This window comes from Pan troglodytes, chromosome 6 (genome assembly GCF_028858775.2).
Source record: "Pan troglodytes isolate AG18354 chromosome 6, NHGRI_mPanTro3-v2.0_pri, whole genome shotgun sequence".
Taxonomy (NCBI): domain Eukaryota; kingdom Metazoa; phylum Chordata; class Mammalia; order Primates; family Hominidae; genus Pan; species Pan troglodytes.
The window spans coordinates 32,719,604-32,736,386 of NC_072404.2; the positions used below are offsets into that span (position 1 = coordinate 32,719,604).

Sequence of the window (16,783 nt, forward strand, 5' to 3'; positions counted from 1 at the left end):
CCAGGCAGAGGGTCTCCTCACTTCTCAGACAGGGCGGCCGGGCAGAGACACTCCTCACATCCCGGACGGGGCGGCAGGGCAGAGGTGCTCCCCACATTTCAGACGATGGGCGGCCGGGCAGAGACGCTCCTCACTTCCCAGATGTGATGGCGGCCGGGAAGAGGCGCTCCTCACTTCCTAGATGGGATGGCGGCCGGGCAGAGACGCTCCTCACTTTCCAGACTGGGCAGCCAGGCAGAGGGGCTCCTCACATCCCAGACGATGGGCAGTCAGGCGGAGACGCTCCTCACTTCCCAGACGGGGTGGCTGCCAGGCAGAGGCTGCAATCTCGGCACTTAGGGAGGCCAAGGCAGGCGGCTGGGAGGTGGTTGTAGCGAGCCGAGATCACGCCACTGCACTCCAGCCTGGGTGCCATTGAGCACTGAGTTAACGAGACTCCGTCTGCAATCCCGGCACCTCGGGAGGCCGAGGCTGGCGGATCACTCGCGGTTAGGAGCTGGAGACCAGCCCAGCCGACACATCGAAACCCCGTCTCCACCAAAAAAATACGAAAACCAGTCAGGCGTGGCGGCGCACGCCTGCAATCGCAGGCACTCGGCAGGCTGAGGCAGGAGAATCGGGCAGGGAGGTTGCAGTGAGCTGAGATGGCAGCAGTACCGTCCAGCTTCGGCTCGGCATCAGAGGGAGACCGTGGAAAGAGGGGAGAGGGGAGAGGGGGGAGGGGGGAGGGGAGAGGGGAGAGGGGAGAGGGGAGAGGGGAGAGGGAGCTCTATCTACCACACAGTCCTTCTCTCAAGGAATTTTCTATGTACATACTCTCCCTATAGTATTTAGGAGATGTTTCATATAGGAGACCTTCTAGATAGACCTGTCTAGATAATTTGTTTTTTCTTAAGACAGGAAAAAAAATTAAAAGACATCAGATTACATTTTCATATAGATGTATACCATACCGATGTAGTCCATTATTTCTAGTGGGGAGAAAGTCCCCCAAAATCATACCTACTAACAGACTGAGTACTTGACAATAAAATATGCTGTTGTATTTGTATTTGTTTAATTTTTACTGCCATCTAGCTTTTCCTTCCCTCTCTCCCCATGAAAAAGGATTTAGGGGCCGGGCACGGTGGCTCACGCCTGTAATCCCAGCACTTTGGGAGGCCAAGGCAGGTGGAGCACAAGGTCAGGAGATCGACACCATCCTGGCTAACACGGTGAAACCCTGTCTCTACTAAAAATACAAAAAATTAGCCAGGAGTGGTGGCGGGTGCCTGTAGTCCCAGCTACTAGGGAGGCTGAGGCAGGAGAATGGCATGAACCTGGGAGGCCAAGCTTGCAGTAAGCCGAGATCACGCCACTGCACTCCAGCCTGGGTGACAGAGCAAGACTCTGTCTCAAAAAAAAAAAAAAAGAAAAGAAAAAAAAAGAAAAAGGATTTAGGTTGTTTATAATGCAAACATAATTGTTATAAAGACAGAACAGTTAAAGGTGAGATCAGAGATATAAAACACCAGATAGTATTATAGTCCTTAAATTTGGGGAGATAATGCATCCCTTTGAAAATCTGATGAAAACTTTGTGCTCTTTCCCCAGAAAATGCAAATAAGTATATACAAACAAACAAAACACATAACACACAATTTTGTATACTAACTCAGGCATTCAGAGACCACCAACACCATTCCACAGACCACCACAGAGGAAGGAGAAAGAAAATGTATATCAGGAAACTAGAATAAAATTATTAGTACCTTTAAGCATGAAGTTTAGCTCTAACTTTTAGTCAATACAGAAGGGAGAATTCAAAGGGTTTCATAGATCTCAATGTTTAACAGAGAAATACACATCAGGTTTTCAGGAGACATATTTTGAGAGGAATTTGTCAGGCGGATGAGTCTTGGATTTATTTTATTTTTTATTTTTTTTGAGACGGAGTCTTGCTCTGTCACCCAGGCTGGAGTGCAGTGGCGCGATCTCTGCTCACTGCAACCTCTGCCACTTGGGTTCAAGCGATTCTCCTGCCTCAGCCTCTGGAGTAATTACATGCGCCCGCCACCACACCTGGCTAATTTTTGTATTTTTAGTAGAGATGGGGGTTTCACCATCTTGGCCAGGCTGGTCTTGAACTCCTGACCTTGTGATCTACCTGCCTCGGCCTCCCAAAGTGCTGGAGTTACAGGTGTGAGCCACTGCGCCTGGCCTCACATTTATTATTAAATACACGATGCACAATGCCTTTAACAGGAATTTTGCAAAAACGCAAAACTATTTTCACATGGCCATTTTTACATTGTTCCCTTAATAAATCTTGAGGATATTCTTAATAAGTAGTAATTCTTATGAGTAGTTATACCAACTGAGCCTAGATAATCTGGCTTCTGTATCTGACCTGACATAGCAACAAATGGTTTCTCTCTAGAGAAAGCTCCAGTATTCATAAGGCGCAATGTGCTTGCAGCAGCCTTCCTGGAACTACAACTAAGAAGCTGCAGCATCACCAAGGCCTCCTGAGAAATTGTACAGACTCACTAACCCACATACCTGGCAGGACTCATGTGTCAAAAAGGTGACTCTAAGCAAGATGCCAAGAAATACATGAATTTAAGAGGCAAAACTAAAAACTATAAATAGGTTAGAGTGTGAATGAAGGTGTACCCGCCTCGATTTCTGCTCACTGTGGAGAAGCCTATGGTTTAAGCACTGATCTTATTTTGTCCGTTAAAGCCCCTCCAATCAAGTATATGACCTGGGGATGGGAACACTGATTCCATACCAACTGAGGAGTAGAAGAATTCAAAGCTAAAGAACGAAGAATATTATTGCAGATTAAGAATATCATTAGACAGAAATTGACTGTCTGATTATGTTGATTCATCACATGCTATGCTGGTGATCAGCAGCCCAAATGATATACATATACCTTTTTTTTTTCCAAAGAAATTGTCATGTAATCTTTTTAAAAGCAGTATGGACTGATACCTTACCAAGCCAGAAGAACAAAATTTCTTTTTCAGATGCTTATGACAAAAGGACTTGGAATTATCTGTCTAAATAATGTCAAAATAGCCATTATTTCCTTCCACAAATGAAAGAACAGGATTGGGGATTAACTTTGTGGGATTCAATTAATTTTGCACTTGGCATAGTATATGGAAACAGTTTATAACATTTGGGCTTGGAGACTCTGGGTTGAATATTTAAACCATTGCTTGAGACATAATCAGTGGATAGAAAATTCTAAGAACAGCAGCCCTACTCCAGAACTTCTAGTGGGTGACATCTGGGGTGAATTAAGTTTCTGTTCAGTCCCAGCTTTAGCTACAGATGTGGAGGTGTAAATGTGCTTTCCAGGAACTGTAGATTATATGAACATGATGTAGACTACTTTTATTAGGAGTTCAAGTACCACATTTCCAGAAATATAAAGAATGACAGCAAGGAAAAAGGCCTTTAGAGCTTAAATTACAACCACATCTAATGAACTCAGAGGTGTTTTTCACTTACTAGGGTATTGCTTTTCAACTCCTGTAGCTTAAATGAATCTAGTGATCATAACAGTAAATATGGTTTCCAAAGGTATCCCAAGAGGTATCATTAGTCACATATTACATCCTTTTCTAATTTGTACACTTTCCATGTTTCAGGGTTTCACAGGACTGCTGAAACCTCCAGAATTTCATGTTTCCCTCAGCAGTCTACAATAACCCTTAATCTGAATGACATGTATTATTTCCTCAGCAAACATGTGATGTGGGAAGCTTAGTAAAAGATTTATTATAAGAAAAGGCTCAATGTTTTATTTCCTCCCCTAATTGAATTCATTATTGCTCTCTGTTTAGAAATGCTATGTTGATGTATTACACCTCAGAACAACTATGCACGTGCCATCTGCAGCAGGAAGGTTTATTAGACTACAAATCAGGATACAGATGTTGGAGGGAAAGCTACGTATGCTAAGTCATAATACATTAAAGCACATTTTAAATCTATATATCATGGTGGTCCAGCAGATTTTTATTTTTTTAAATTAGGTATTGGTACTTATGAAAATTCAGGAACTAGAAGCCCTCTCTTCATATACACGATAGATAAAGTGATAAGCTGCTGAGGTGATAAGTATAATCCTGTAGATGGGGAAAAGGACTAAGTAACTTCAAAAGAAAAAGCTCACATTCTTATTCCGTAATACTAGTGAAAAGATCCACATTTAAAGTCGGCATTCTAAACCAAATGAGCAGATAAGTCTTTTGGGAGTGTAAATGATCACAGTTTTATTGATCTTTTTCACAAATTTAGATTTTCATCCATTTACTAGAAGAGCATTTATTGAGTACCTGTTACTTGCTAGGTGACTCTAGGATGTGCTCTAGGATTTTATTAAAACGAGACTCAGTTATATTATTTTGATGTAAGAGGAGTTGTTTAATTTTTCTTTCTTTCTCCAACTGTTCAAGTTCAGGCCCAATAATGGACAAATTGCCGCCAGAAAGTTTACAAGAATATATCAACTACTTCATTGGTTGAAAGAATTAGAGGAACCTTGGTCAGCACAGCTGAGAGGATTGCTTTCCTGAGAGATGACGTGATTCTCTTCCATTAGACTCACAAAAATATAACTCAATTCTATCAATCTTAAACAAATAAAATCTAGGATGCTCACATTTTCTAGAAGGATTAATGTTCTGTAGATCTATTGATCTTCTACATTCTTCTTAAAGTATCCAGGGTAATCATTAACAATACTTTGTTTTGATTTACTTGCCTGGTGTCTGAGGCTCTTCCAGCTCTCTACAATACATTTGCGCTTTATTCATGATGCTTATTCTGTAGATAAAGACAGCACATTACTGGCATTTGTAACTGGGAGGCTTAAAATTTTTAAACATAAAATTAGAGATAATCTAATGTTTAGATAAGGGTTAGATTTTTAAATAGGGTATAGAACTTCAAAAGAAGGTGGTTTTCTCTTTCCCTGGAAATATTCAGAAAACAGTCTACCTTTGGTCTTCCAAGAAGCACAGACAAGGGCAATGATTCAAGAAACCACTGTAAAAATGCAGATCTCACCCAGTAAAGGAGAGTATCTTACTTCCTATTAAGCATAGTTAGATGGGTGATTATTATTAATCATATATAGCATTTGCATAACAATGAAGTTTGGATGGCACTATCACACACTGTCTCATTTACCATATTAAGGAAGCATGTATTCATTCCTCAAATATTTTATAAATGCCTACTAGGTGCCAGACTGCATACTTTGTACTTGGAATGCAAAGGTGAGTAAGACAAATTCTCAGTGAGCTTACTTTCTAGTTGAGGAATACAATGTTATTAAATATAATGTGTTATAATACAGACATGATGAAGTACTGAGGCAACATGGGGTTACTAGTATTTTAGCCTCACTTTACAGAAAAAAAACTGACCAAAAATATTGATATTAATATTATAGGGCAGTTTTAACAATTAAATGAGAGATTGTATTAAGTTACTTAGTACAATGACAGCCCATAGTAGGGAGTCCATAAATGTTATTTCAAAGAGGTAGCATAGAGTAACAGTTTGGAGAATGGATTCTGTATCAAACCTTTTGGCTTGGATCCTGGCTACGTCTTAGTTTGTGTGGCCTCGGGAAAGTTATATGATATATCTAGATCTCAGTTTCCCCAGGGCTAAGATGGGAATAACAATCATAACCACTTCTCAGGGTTGTTGTTTTGAGAATCAAGTTGTCACAGATGTTCAAAAGAAGTTATTCATGGCAAAGATCAAAGCTGGGAGCAGGTCCAGAAACTATATCCCACCAAACTTATAGTTATCCTCTCATAAAATAGAGATACTGTGGCCCTGAAGAGTGAGATGTCCTCATTTTTACCATAGGGAGGAGAACTCCCTAGCAAATAGTTCAAGCTAGGAGAAGGCAGCAAAGAATATTTGGCATCTTGAAGGTTAGAGGGAAAACTGGCCTGAAGAGAGACGGCCAAAAAGAGAGGGAAAGCATGGTATGACACCAATAGGGGTTAGGGGAATGCGACTTGGGCAGAGGTCGGACTGAACAAAGCAGAGGGAAACGGCTTCAAGAAGAGAGGAGGAATATGCCATCCACACATCTCCTAGCACTAAATACGGGATAATCTTTCCAATATGTCCAATCTGTATTTTGCTAAGTGGGGGGTATTTATTTTTATTGGATAATTCCTAAAATGTTATAAACAGAGCTTAACTAAGTAAGAGTATCCAAAATAGCCCAATAATTATCTTTCCAGGTGTCTGGTACCAACATGCTCTTTTCTCTCATTTGGATTCCCACAAAGAAACTGTTGGACATGAAAAAAAGAGGCAGATATTGGTTCATAATATGTCTCATGATACTGAGAGAATTTTCCTGATTGCAATTTTTCATTTCATTTTTTGAATGAATGATTTAAATGTTCTTTCTGTACATAATGGGACAGGAATTGTATAACTATTACCACAATCCAATTTTAGAACATTTTCAGAGAATGAAGGAGTTTTAACCTGTGATTTAAATGCTACCAGTTTATGGATCTCTGTTCTTGTACCAGAGACAATCTGAAGATTCTCTCCAGAAGTAAACATCCTAACCAGCAATCACCAACATTAAAACATGAGCCTGTTTTACTCTTTGAGTGGCTAGCTTCCTGTGAAAGAATATACATTGCCTCTCTTCTTTTGTTACCTTTCTGATAATATTGGCTATGCTGTAGGCCAATGTATTACATTAGAGAGCATTTCGAGGAAAAAGTCCCTTAAAGCTCCTTATATATATTACAATTTTCTGCTATACATCATTATTACTAAAATGATTCACAGCTAGTGTAGCATGTTTAGGCAAGCTCAGATACTTGGCAGTAGAACACAATTCTTTTAATAGCCTAGCTCCAATGGGTAACCCTTTGAAAAAGGCATTTATTGTTAGTTCTGTTAGCTATTGAACCAGTCTTTGCATACTTCGATGCATAAGCATACAAATGGAAATTTTTATTTTAAGTTCTGTGCTATACTTTGCATATGAAACAGAAGTTCTTTAACTATACTGTGGGAAATTCAAATGTATTTCCTCCTCTAGAAGGAAAATTAATCTGAGAACAAGAGTCTACTTTGAGATTGTATAGAAAGGGCAAATATACCCTCTGATATGCTGCTTAGTCCTGATCCCCACCCCACCTCATTCCAGTACCCTCATTAACAAGAAGCTGTCAAAATACTTGAACATCATGAAATAAGAATGGTATTTCAACAAAAGATCAAATGCTTAGAAATCCACACCCCAAACCAGGTTATTCTTTCATTCCTAAATCAATAAGCCGGCAAAAACAAGACCATATTTGAGCTGGCAAAACCTCCTATGCCCTTACATTCTGTGAAAACATAAAAGGAAAAAAGAATTCTTCCACATTCTTCATGCGGTTTTCCATGAAAGCACTCATTAAATGATGTTTACATATAATGATGACAGAGTGTAGATGGGTGTACTGCTTGGCATTGGAAGGGCAGTGCCCTGGAGTCTTCCTCCAGTTCAATCTTGAAAAAAATAACAGTCCTTTTAGTTTTTTTTATTATTATACTTTAAGTTTTAGGGTACTTGTGCACAATGTGCAGGTTTGTTACATATATATACACATGTGCCATGTTGGTGTGCTGCACCCATTAACTGTCCTTTTAGTTTTTGGTGTACAAACTTGGCTCAAACCATACTATAAAGCACTTTTGTATGAAGACTGCCATAAAAAAAATCACTGCAAAATGCTCCACTGTCAGTTAGAGTCCGCACAAGCTAATGCAAGCAAGTTATGCACATTAAAATAAACAGCAGAGAATTGGGTGTGAAAACAGTATCAATCAGGCGTGTCCATCTGACCATTATAACTTTAAAATATCTGTAGAGCAAAGCCAGTTTTCATCAAGGTCACTTACTGCTCAGAAAAAGCTTTTCAGCTTCAATAAAAACACCGAAGAAACAAAATAAGGTTTTTAAAAAATGATGTTCAAATAGGTGTGTTTCATTTTATGTCACCTGTAAGAAGCAGGGTTTCCATCTAACATGAGATTCCCATTCCTATTCCTCTGTAAAGGCACAGTTCTGATAAGTTCAAGGACATGTTTGAAAAATGAATAATCACCTATATTATTATTTCTTTGAGAGCTAATGTGGCTTTTATTGAAGGAAGTCGCCTGAAAGGCTTTTATTGGACAAGCTGTATGCTTGTTCCCCAGAGAGCTGCCCCACAAAAATTCCTCAGAATATGAAAACTCTCCTATTAGCATTAAATTTCAGGCATTATATCTTCAGAAAGGCCTTGTTAAATTTACATTTGCTGTCTATTGCAGTCTGTAAGGTTTAACGCCAAGCGCTGGATATTTAGATTAGCCCTCTCAATCTCCATTTTACTATCCTTCTCTTTGGAGAGATTAGATAGCTAAACACAGTTTTTCAGAGCACAGACTCTGAAAGTCAAGAATTGGCCTTGCCACTTAATAGTATGACTGGTCAGCTTATACTTACACGGTAGCCTTTCCAGAATACTCTGAGAAACACTATAAAGTGATAGGGATGAAGAAACTGAGCTTATTGAAAATGGAAGAACCAAATAGTAGACTGGTAGCTCCTAACCAGGGAAACAGAGCAGTCCACAGTTCCTGAGAGATTGTGGCCCCAGGCTAAGAAGGTTAACTTACAGTTTCTCAAGTATAAAATAAGGATGAAACTAATAGTATCCAAGTGCTCGGCACAGTGCCCAGCACACAGTAAGAGCCCAAAAGATGTTAGCTATTTTTTTCCTTAGGTCCTTAAGAGGCTCTGGCAGCTGAGAAAGAATGAAAAAGGGCAGGAGCGCCCAAGATACCGAAAAGAAAGAAGGCCAAGGGGAATAAGGTGGCTCCGGCCCCTGCTGTCGTGATGAAGCAGGAGGTTAAGAAAGTGGTGAATCCCCTGCTTGAGAAAAGGCCTAAGAATTTTGGCATTGGACAGGACATCCAGCCCAAAAGAGACCTCACTTGCTTCAAGAAATGGTCCCACTATATCAGGTTGCAGTGGCAGAGAGTCATCCTCTGTAAGTGGCTGAAAGTGCATCCTGAAATTAACCAGTTCACCCAGGCCCTGCACCACCAAACAGCTACTCAGTTGCTTCAGCTGGCCCACAACTACAGACCAAACAAGAGAAAGACAAAGCAAGAGAAGAAGCAGAGGCTGTTGGTCCGAGCTGAGAAGAAAGCTTGCAGCAAAGGGGACATCCCCACTAGGAGACCACTTGTCCTTCAAGCAGGAGTTAACACCGTCACCACCTTGGTGGAGAACAAGAAGGCTCAGCTGGTGGTGACTGTACGTGATGTGGATCCCATCAAGCTTGTCTTCCTACCTGCCTTGTGTCATAAAATGGGGGTCTCTTCCCCTGCATTATAAAGAGGAAGGCAAGACTGGGACATATAGTCCACAGGAAGATCTGGATCACTGTCACCTTCACACAGGTGAACTTGGAAGACAAAGAAGCTTTGGCTAAGCTAGTGGAAGCTATCAGGACCAACTACAACAACAGATACGATGAGATCTGCCGTCACTGGGGAGGCAATGCCCTGGGTCCCAAATCTGTGGCTCGCATTGCCAAGCTTGAAAAGGCAAAGGCTAAAGAACTTGCCACCAAACTGGGTTAAATGCACACTGTTGAGTTTTCTGTACATAAAAATAATTAAAATAATACAAATTTTAAGAAAAAGAAAAAGGGCAGGAGACCACCCATTGCAGTGGGCTATGCACTGGCTGAAGAATCCTTTTTTTTTTTTTTTTTTTTTGAGACGGAGTCTTGCTCTGTCACCCAGGCTGGAGTGCAGTGGCATGATCCCAGCTCACTGCAAACTCTACCCCCCGGGTTCAAGTGATTCTTCTGCCTCAGCTGGGATTACAGTGATTCTTCTGCCTCAGCTGGGATTACAGGCACCTGCCACCATGCCTGGCTAGTTTTTATATTTTTAGTAGTGACGGAGTTTCACCATGTTGGTCAGGCTGGTCTCGAACTCCTGGCCTCAAGTGATCTGCCCACTTCAGCCTCCCAAAAGAATCCTTCATCTTTAGTTTGCAGTGAGAAAGAAAGAACCACATAAGACTCTGCAATGGAGATACTGGAGTACAAGATTAGCCAGGGACAACTTTCTAGTTTAATGTGCAGAGTTCTGTGAATCTTTTTGTACTAAGTTTTCAGGAGTCTCCCCACCCTGAATTGGGTGTGCAGCCACTTTTTGATCCACTGGCACATAAGGCAGACACTGTGCCTAGTCTAAACAAGAAATGTTTCTCTCTTCTTCCCTGGTAACAAAACTCCAATTTGTATTCAGGTTTTTGAAAGAGATCCCTTGATTTCAGGAAGGGTAGACCCCTACCTCAACAACAAGGAATGAGCTGAAATTGGTCTAAATCAGTCATAGTAATTTTCTTTTCTTTCCTCAGGGATTGGCCAATGAGTGGGCACATGACTGAATCCTGGCCAAGGAGACAAAGGGAAAGTCCACTAGGGAAGGCTCTCTTCCTAATAAAAAGACAAGACTCCACAAGTAGAATGTCTCTACCGGTCTTCCTTCTTGTCCTGAACATGGACATGGTGACTGGAGCCACGGTAGCTATATTCTGGCCAGGAAAATGACGAAGAAGCTGGCCCTGAAATCATTAGATTACTGAACTGACTCAGGCAACTGCCTACCTCCAGACTTCTTGTTATGTTAGAAATACAAAGCTCATTTGTTTAGGCCTGTACAGATGACTTTTCTATTTCTTGCAGTCAAATGCATTCTGATTCTGTGCTTTGTCTACTTATTTCTTACCTCTGCCCTCTGACAGATGAGGCCCAACCCATTTTTCTTACTTGGCTTTATTTGAACAAAGATTCTAATAAGCACAAGAAACCACTCTGTTGATAACTCCTCTAATATAAAAGGAAAGAGTCATGTTCTGTAATAAGTATTTTGTATCCAATTGGTTTATAAATTGAAAACACAGTTTAAGCAGAAAGATAAAATCAAATACAGTCTCTTGCCTACTTACTTCTCATCTCTCTCTCTCATTTAGTTCAAAGAGACATAAAGTGACACCACTCCATCATTTTTGACAGAGCCACACGTGTAATGCAAAACATATGCTGAAGTTTTGTAATTACTTGGGTTCCTTGAGCAGAAGAGAGATGAGCTCATTGTATGTTCATGGTCTCTTCTCCTTCTGTGTCACCTGCTACCATACCAGGTTGATGCCCTCTCAGACATCAGTTACTACAAGCAATAATTATCATTATTATTCTAATGCCTTACATATGAATGCTGTTTGGCAATATTTCAGAGTGCTTTTAAGTTAGTTCTCTCCCTGAAGGCTCACAACTCTACCACTTACCTGTCATATCACTCCCATAAAAGATTACTGTAGAGACTCTGAGGGAAGGAATCCTCATTTTAGAGGAGAGATGTCATTTTCCTTCTCCCCTAAGTCTAGCTCTGCTGCAGGCACAAATGGCCTCCTACTATCTGTTCAACCCCACTCCTCTCCTAAACTAATCACGACCAGCACCAAGAGGGTTGTGGAGTTAGTCTTGCTGCCTATAGCAAAGTAAAAATTCACAAGCCTGCCTATGGCCCTCTGGTCCTTCATCCTAGTGTAGGTATTTTTCCCACTCTGATCAGACCTCTGCTAGGATTTTCTAAGGTGACATTGGAATCTCTTACTGGAAGAAGAGTTCTATTCGAATCTTGGGCCTGATTCACTGCCAAGCCTTTGCTGATCACTTAGGCCCACAGACTAGATTTCTGTTCTAAACTGGGTTGATCTTCTACTAAAATGTAAGTAATATGAAGCCAGAGAATGTGCTGTTATTTTACTGCACTATCCCTAGCACATAAAATAGATTCTCATTGGTTCACAGCAAGTGATTGGTAAATATCTGTTGAATGAATGAATGACTCATAACCGTTCCTCACTAGAGGTTTCTGCTACTGTGTCCTAAACATCAGATTAAACCCCTTGGATACTGACATTAACCTAAGCCCATTCATAGCTGCCTTACCTCTTCAAATGACAACTATGAGCTGTTAGACACCTCTTCACTACAGATCTCCTGTTTCCACCTTCTTCCCTTTTTCCTACTGACCCAGGCAAATGAGGCCTCAGGATGCCAAGCTCTCAGCTGGATCTGCCTAAAATACACCTTGATAAAACAAGACTTTAGAGAGATTATAATACCCTAACAGGGTAGTCCCTAAAAGTTGAAGAACACTGAAAATAAACCTTGTCTCTTTTATTTCTCCAGATGGCCAATACATAGATGAAAAGACAATCAACTGTTATATATTAGCTATCAGGGAAATGCAAATCAAGACCAAATAAGATACCTCTTTACACCCTCTAGGATGGCTATAATCTAAAAAGACCAATAACAAGCGTTGATGAGGAGGTAGAGATATTGGAACCCTCATACATTGTTGGAGGGAATGTAAAATAGTGAAGCCACTTTAGACAATGGCTGGGCAGTTCCTCAACATGTTAAACATAGAGTTACCACATGACCCAGCAAATGCACTCCTAGGTATTTACTCAAGAGAAATGAAAACATATGTCCACGCAAAACTTGTCTGCAAATGCACATAGCAGCATTATTCATTATGACCAAAAAGTGAAAAAAAAAGTAAATGACCATCCACTGATGAGAATCAAAATGTGATGTATCTGTAGATGAAATGATATTGTGCAATAAAAAGGAATAAAGTACTGTTATAAATAACACAACATGGATGAACCTTGGAAACATTATGCCAAGTAAAAAAAGCCAGACACAGAAGACCACAGCTTATATGAGTCCATTCACATGAAATGTCCAGAATAGGCAAAGCCATAGAGACAGGAAGTAAATTAATGGGTGTCAGGGGCTGAGGGAAAGAAAAATGAGGAATGAGTGCTAGTGAGTACAAGATTTCTTTTTGGGGGTGACAAAAATGTTCTAAAACCAGAAAAGAGTAACAGTTGTACAACTTTATGAGTATAATAAAAACCAGCAATTGTACTTTGTTTTCTTTTTTTGAGACAGAGTCTCACTCTGCCACCCAGGCTGGAGTGCAGTGGCACAATCTTGGTTTACTGCAAGCTCTGCCTCCCAGGTTCATGCCATTCTCCTGCCTCAGCCTCCAGAGTAGCTGGGACTACAGGCGCCCACCACCACGACTGGCTAATTTTTTGTATTTTTTAGTAGAGACGGGGTTTCACTGTGTTAGCCAGGATGGTCTCGATTTCCTGACCTCGTGATCTGCCTGCCTCGGCCTCCCAAAGTGCTGGGATTACAGGCGTGAGCCACTGCACCCGGCCAATTGTACATTTTAAAAAGATTAATTTTATAGTATGTGAATTATATCTCAACAAAGCTGTTACAAAACAACAACAAACCTCCTCCTTTTACAATGTTTTTGGGGCCGGAAGACTAATATGAGATGAGGCTGAGATGAAAACTGGGTCTTCTGCTTCTTCCCTCTTCTTTTCTTCCTTCCTTCCCACTGCTCCTCCCAATCACTCTATCACTGTTGCCCTGAGGCACTCACCTGCTCCATCAGTCCCCAGAAACAGTAACAGGTATAGAGGCAACAGAAAAATCACTTTACCATGCTCCCATTACTACAGCCCATTAAAGCCAGGGACAAACTACCCTGGCTGTCCAAAAGCAAAAAATGCCTTTGTCTAGGACAGCATTCTTCTCATAAATTACAATAATGCAAATGTAAAATATAAATTTTTTCATCCTATTTGTGAACTAAAACAAAATACTTAAAACATTTTCATTTTACCTTTAATATATTCTTAAAGTAAAGATAATGGAAATCTGAATTATAAATTTTTTACTTACTCACCATTTAAACCACATTGTTTCTATTTTCTTTTCCTCTTATTGCTGAGCAATGAAAATTCCTTTGTTACAAAATATAGAAAAATATGTTCCTTGGATAGTCTAACTTCCAGAACCACTATATATTCCATCTTTGCTTTCAACAATTAATCCTCAGTCTAAAAGGGGAAAACAAGATAATCCCTCATTTAAATGATCAATGGAAGGAATTCATACAGAATAGCAGACAACTCTCACAACTCTATCATTCAGAACTTAACAAAATTTTTAAAATAATATTTCAGAAACACAAATATATCAATATTTTAACAGCAAAATTTTCTGTCTCTCCTAGGCTTCTAGCACATATATATCTCCATTCTTGAGCCTTACTACATGCCAGGCGCTGTGCTGGTATTTCACATATGTTATGTAATTTTATTCTCATTACAATTCTTTCTGTCAACCCAGGAGACTTCCAGTTTGAGACAAGAGAAAAAAGGGTGGTAGTCAACTCGGGAATTGAGTTGGAGTACCTGCTTCAAAATATCTCTTTTGATTTGTTATTTTACCTGAAATCCCACCATTAAATCCCACCCCTGGATTTAACGATTTTTCTCTCTGGCTTAAGCTATAATCAAACAGGACTGAAGTCTCATAGATTCTGGAAGCTCAGATTTAAAGCAAGTGTGGTAAGGATAGGCAATGGAGACCAGAGAACCCAAAGCCTAACTCAGCAGTTTGGCCCAAGGAGCTGTCCCCATATGAAGATCATTGGTCACAACTCTTATTTCTTAGAAGGCCCTGACAGATGTGATTCTACAAGGACAGAGTTGTTTTCAGAGTCCCTATTTTCTTGGTTTGTTCATCTCCTACCTGCTATTTCACTGGCTTCTGATAAAAGATTGTTTTTTAAAAACTCTGTCTACCCACTACTAAGGCTGAGAAAGTTTGAGTGATTTGCCCAGTATCACAGAGTAAGTGATAGAACTAAGTAAGTGATTGAACCCTCACAAAGTTGGTGTTCTCAATTACTTCTCGGCATTTTTTTCCCACTATACTAGTATAATTCATGCATTGTTAAGAAGTAACCCAAAAAATGTTTGTTTTGGGTCCCTCCAACTACTTACTTTACTTCCCAAATATCATTTCCCTGATGCCTTCTCAAAACTGACTTTCAAATTGTTTTATTTATGCTTGGATGAAAAATGGCTAAATGGCTGGCTTTCCCAGAATATCTTCCTTTTGATAAAACCCAAAATTTAAACTAAAACAATGAAGATTTAACTTTAGAATTTCAAACATTATGAAGAATGGAGGTTAGCTCAAAGTATGACTAAGTGGATTTAGCAGAAATATCTTAAACTTGGAAAATATGAAAGACCCTTCAGCAAACTGAAACTTGTTTTCAGCATGATACTACTAGAAATAGAACTATAGTTCAAAGAGGGTTTTTTCCAAGCTCCTAATTTAAATCAGCAAAAGAGTGGTTTCAGGTTCCCACAACACAAGCCATTTGATGGGATATTTTATCAAAAAATATGAAAAACTATTGCTGTGATGCTTTTAAAGGGGAGATAAGAAGAATGGCTGTTAGCCGAAAAGTCCTCTATTCTTGATTTAAAGAAAAAAGACAAGAGGGAAAGCCATGCTTTTTAAATTCTTCTCAGTCTGGTTTCTCTGACAAACCTGTTTGATAGGCATCAGGGACCTGAAGCAGTGCTTCCAGGGAAAAAGTAGCCATCACTCATGGTTCATCGGATTTCTGTGACAGAATGATCACATTCTGTAGAACTTGGCATAAGCACATCATTATTAAGCCTTGCTTTAGCATTTCTTAACTGATCACGGATGCTGCAGTCCTCGGTGGCTCCTCTCTGTTGGCACTGTTTGTAGTTATTTGACCTTTTCTCAGTGGATAATCCACACAGAAAGCCCTAATTACTTCCCCAGCTTTGACCAGCCAGCAGTGTGAATAATCAATGACACTCATTTAGGTATTGCACAGTCAGATGCTTATGGTGTTTAAAGAACATTTTTCCTTTGACCTGCCACAGCTGTAAGACAATTACAAGCAGTAAAGCTACTGTTGTAATCACAAGATGACCAGGTGACCTTGTAGGTTTAAAGTTGATGACTGGGGCCTTGACTGGGACGTAGTCAAGATACAGAACATATTTTGGGAGAGAAAGGAAGCTTCATTGTATACTAATGTGACATGCTCAGCCCCAAGAGCAGTGTTCTGAAATATTGACAAATCACAAGACTCATATTGGCAGGTAAAATTCAGCATTTATATCCATGGCCTCAGCTACTTCTTTCCATTGTACATAAAATAGTAAATAAATAAGAATAGAAAAAATACTGAAGTCTATCCATACCTCTCTCTAAACTTTTTAAGGTAGAAATGAAGATAAAAATGGAAGTAAGTTGTCCTATCTAAACAGATATTTACAGGTTTCTAGAATGTTAAATTTTTTTTAATGTATTCAAATTGCTATGAATCCTTATGAACTCTCAGGCCAACTTTCCCCACAAAGATCACTATTAAAAAGATGTGATGTCTGGGGTTCTTTGAAATAATGACTAATTACCAAATTACATATAAAGCTATAACATAAGTTGTAGGAAAATGGAATATGATATTTCTAATAGAGTATTGTTCCTGGAAACACTAATGTATTGAAAATCCTTTGGAAACAAGGATTGATCATGTAAAGTTTGGGAAACATAGGATACGATATCCTTTTCATGGAGATTTACAATGTGCAATTAGCATATTAAAGGTTCTGGAATGTGTTTCTCAAAACAATTTTGGGAATGCTAGTTTATAGGTCTTTTTTTCCTTGTTATTACCATCTTATATAAAAATTGAATTTATAAATATGAGTTTTTGCCTCAGAATGTGAATGAGTAGA

General features: G+C 39.6%; 1 long non-coding RNA gene and 1 pseudogene across 1 annotated transcript in view; one reads left to right on the forward strand and one right to left on the reverse strand.

Annotated features, from left to right (window-relative positions):
• The window catches only part of LOC134810418 (uncharacterized), a 38,749-nt gene extending 24,705 nt beyond the window's left edge, over window positions 1-14,044 (reverse strand). Inside the window, exons 1-2 of the long non-coding RNA XR_010158370.1 lie at window positions 13,891-14,044; window positions 4,763-4,824 (exon numbers count right to left, since the gene is read on the reverse strand). This is a non-coding gene — a long non-coding RNA (uncharacterized LOC134810418). The remainder of the gene's footprint in view (window positions 1-4,762; window positions 4,825-13,890) is intronic.
• LOC472319 (large ribosomal subunit protein eL8-like) lies at window positions 8,727-9,675 on the forward strand (annotated as a pseudogene).
• Window positions 14,045-16,783: the final 2,739 nt, after the last annotated feature.